The 4,216-nt window shown below is 43.8% G+C and overlaps 1 non-coding gene across 1 annotated transcript; it reads left to right on the top strand.

Annotated features, from left to right (window-relative positions):
• Positions 1-1,900: 1,900 nt before the first annotated feature.
• LOC135272331 (U6 spliceosomal RNA) lies at positions 1,901-2,007 on the top strand. The gene has a single exon (XR_010340492.1). It is a non-coding gene; the product is annotated as a U6 spliceosomal RNA (small nuclear RNA).
• Positions 2,008-4,216: the final 2,209 nt, after the last annotated feature.

Raw genomic sequence — 4,216 nt, 5'->3', positions numbered from 1 at the left:
ATTTAATTACTTCTGAATGTGCCAAGTGTTCCCCCTTCGTTATCTAATTTAACTTTCTTCCTTCATCTATGGATTCCATTCAACTTGAGCTTGGCATATGAGCTCTTTATGATACCTGGTCCAGGGTAAAAGGGAATAAAATGCAAGCCTTGGCTCTCACAGTGATCATAGTCTAGTGGGGAAATAGACAAGTAAGTGGGATAGGGTGTGATAGTTGCAATGTGAACCCACAGAAGAGATCCTGAAGCCACATTTGGCAGCAGTGGGTGGGGGTGGGAATAAGGAAGGCTTCAGAGTGGACGTGACTCCAGACCTGAGTCTGGAATACTCCCAAGCGTTAATGAGGTAAAAGGGATTCTCAGCGTAAACAACTCCTATGTGAGTGTGGAGGCTGGGAGAACACGGCATGGCTGAAGATCTGTGATTGACTGACTAGAGTTTCAAAACATGATGTGAGCATATCAGGGCTGTTATAAAACTTCTATGAAGGGAAGCCAGATCATGGAGGGCCTTGTAGGTTAAGGAAATCATACTAAGGAGATGACAGCTTGTCCAAGAAGCAGTGGGAAATCACTGGCAGATTTTAAGCCTGGGATTGACATGTTCAGAATTGCTTTGTAGAATGCTCATTCAAGCTCCAAGTTTAATAGTACCTCTATCATCATTCAGTGTTAGAGCTAAGGCAGAACTCTCTAAGGCAATACTGGAGACTCAAATGAGTGCATGTCCGCATTTCCTGGTTTCTTCATGGTTTACTGAAGAGTACAGAAGAGAAGCACTGTCCCATTCACTGGAGTCCATGAGTAGACTCCCGCATGTCTTATGGGATTAGCATCTGAGATGCTTTGGTTGACCAATTCTCAGTTCACATGTTCAGGCCAGCTCCAGCATGGAGACCTTTGAAAATGCCTTTTTTTTTGACGAAGTGAGTGATTGAAGAATAAAGTTGAAGAGCCTCAACTGTTCTTAGAGAGCTATTTTAGTCCTGTCAGAGGACAATATGTTGACACAGATTGAAGTCACTGCTATGAGTGGGAGGATAAGGTATCTGCTAGTTGGCTTAAGGCAACTTCACTGACTGGCAAGTGATATTACTCTCAGCCTTACAGAATTCAACAGTTTTTATTATCCAGCACACCGTTATTTGGACAGAAATAATACTTTTTCCACACTGTGTTATTTCTGGAAATTTGATGTATTCCTTCACTGCTCTACCTGCCTGGAAGATGTTTTTCTAAAGTCAGGCGGAAGAAAACCTACATTGGCTGCTGAAAAGTGGATGCCTGCTATTCACGATGCAATTACCATGACAAGTATTTCTAATTGCCACTTCCTTTCCTGCAAGCTCTCCTTTTCTTCAGACATTGCGAATTTCTGGTAATCTTGGGTTATTATCACACTGAGCTGCTAACCTGAGTCTTGACACTCCTCCTGGAGACCCATGTCAGAATTAATTACAGCTCAAGTGAGGTGATTCTTTCCTCGTTATTAGCAGTTGCTGGTGTTGGTATCGAGCATTGATTAGCAATTTGGAACGAGGCATTCCTTGAGCTTTGAAAAACATTTTGTTTCTTCCGTGCCTTGGAGGACAGCACACATTGTTCTTTGTTCTTGCCTCCCTTTGCCCTTGTGTCTGTCTGTGTATTTTGAGAAGTTTCCTTTCATGCTCCGGTGATTTATTTACTTCTAATGTTATTTTGTTCTGTCTCTCGTTTTTCAAACCATTTGCTGGTTCTGTGGGTGGAGTAGGGAGAATTCACCTCTTGGAATTAATGCAGTATGTTGTTGTGGGAGTTCTGAGAACTGAGAAAGGACCATTTAGCACCCCGTAACCCAGGTCTTGGCCAGTAGAAGTAGGAGAAGACAGGGAGCGATGAAGCTGGTTTAAAAAGGAAGAAGGGTGCTTGCTTTGGCAACACATATACTAAAATTGGAACAATACAGAGGAGATTAGCATGGCCCCTGCATAAGGATGACACACAAATTCATGAAGTGTTCCATATTTTTTTTAAAGGAAGAAAGGAGAGGTAGGGGCTGCTGCTTGCACAAATGCCTGTTTTTAAGAAGCCTACTTCTTTTCTTTTAGACAGTCCCCTTCCCCACTAGTTACCACGAGGTCTGGAATTACTATGGGGTGGGAATAGGGAGTTAACTTTATATTGACAGCTCTGGAAGGGGTCTGCTTAGCTGTTGTTTCTGTCTGCTCTCAATGGTGAGTGTGTAGGTACATGTGCTGCTCAATAGCTCATCCTTAAATGTCACCCTGTTCTGAAGAGGCCCTCTTGTATATGGTTGCGTAAAGTCAAAGGCTATATAAACATAGGAAAACTCCTTATCAGAATTCCAAGTCTTATTTATTTATTGAATTTGTTGAGCAAGAAAAGGCCAGTAAATAAGATACTTTATTTTCCTGCTCTGTTCTTTCCTGCCTTAGATTCAGTTAAAGCCAGAATCTAGTCCCTGAGTATACTGTAGGCATTTCTGTGCTGTAATGTGGTTGCTGTGCCTTATTAAGACTATTCTATACTTTCATCTGACTCCCAAGTCTTTGAAAAGCCAGCTGTCCTTGAGTCCCCTCAGTAATTGGACTTACTATACCATGGAAGTCTAGGATGTCAGTGTTATAGCTTTATGTTACATAGAATTTATTTGCTCATTTATTCATCTACTCAATAAACACATATTAAAATACTTTATCATAGTGGATGAAAGTCTAGGGATTATAATATTTATCGATAATTTGTTGTAGTCCAGGAACCTGCACACACATTATTGGAGTGGCTGTGTTGTACAAAGGATTTTAATATGGGCTTTGAGCTCAAACAGATCTGTCTGGAGTCCCAGTTCCAATAGTCAGTCTATGTGTGACTTAGGCATGTCCACCAACTTCTCCAAGCCTCAAAACACTTATTGATAGTGGCAGGAGGCAGACAAATCCTAGGCAGACAGGGTCAGGTCCCCAGTGAAACTTGACCTTCAAACCAAAGACAGTTTAAAGCCTGAAAGCCAAGCTACAAGTCAAATCCATAGACCAGATTGAGAACCTCTCTTCCTGTTTGGCGTGCTTTCCTCTGTTGATACCCATCCTTCACCTATTTTACATATACCTACCCTTCTCTCATTGTTGTTTTACCCTGACATGCCCACCTGTTTGGTGTCTCTGTTTTAGCCTTTTTTGTACACTCACAAACCAATCAGCAGGCACTCCCCATTCTAAGCCCATAAAAGCCCCAGACCCAGCCACTCTGAGAGAGAGACCACCTGATATCAGGTGGGGGACCACCCTCATGTCCTCTCTTCATTGAGAACTGTTTTGTTACTCAATAAAACTCTTCTCTGCCCTCCTCACCCTTTGTTTGTCAGTGTAACCTCATTCTTCTTGGACCTAGGACAAAAATTTGGGACCCACTGAGCATGGGTACAAAGAAGGCTATAACACTGTGGTCCTCTGCCAGCAGAGGGCAGCCACCCCATATGATGGGAGGCAGCAGCAGGGCTGAGCCAGCCTGAGAGCCATGAGCGATGGGACTGGCAGAGCTGTTAACGTGCTGCTGCCCATTGGGCTGCAGATGGCAGGACTAAAAGAGCTGTTAGCATACTGTAACACCCCTCTGAGGCTTCAGGGTTGTGGCTTCCCTGTTTGGGTGCCACCACATTCCCTTGTCTGGGTGCCAGAGTCCACCTTGAAATTCACTTGCAACATGCCTGGTCCAGCTGCAAGCTCCACACAGAGCCTGCTCCTGTGCCAGCCCTTGGAGCAGCTGGCAGATCCTGCACTCACTTGCTCACACAGCCCATCCACCCAGGGGCTGAATGCTCAGTTGCAGTGGCAATGGGATCCATGCCAGAGCACAAGACAGGCATGGCCCAGTAGGCTGAGTAGGCAGGGTATCTCCCACAGTGAATATGGGGCCGGGTGAGGCCCAGGCAGGGGCATCACCAGCCAGAGGTCTCCAGCTGCCAAAGTGGCCAAGAAAAATCTTGCATCACTATCTGCAAAATGAGGATCATATTAGTTCCTATCTGGCAGGGTTGTTGATAGAAATAAATGACTTAATGCACATTAAGTGCTTGCATTGTCACATCATAAATTTACCTTATCCATTTTCATTTTTTAATTTAATCTTCACAGTGACCCTGAAAAATAGGTGTGATTGTATCGCCATTCAGTGTAGAGAATCCAATGTTACAAATTTTGGAGACTTTATGTCGTAGA

The sequence above is a fragment of the Aotus nancymaae genome, unplaced genomic scaffold (assembly GCF_030222135.1).
Source record: "Aotus nancymaae isolate 86718 unplaced genomic scaffold, 86718_ANA_hifiasm-v0.15.2.pri h1tg000108l, whole genome shotgun sequence".
NCBI lineage: Eukaryota > Metazoa > Chordata > Mammalia > Primates > Aotidae > Aotus > Aotus nancymaae.
The sequence above is the reverse complement of the archived record's forward strand: the minus strand, read 5'-3'. Positions and strand labels throughout refer to the sequence as shown.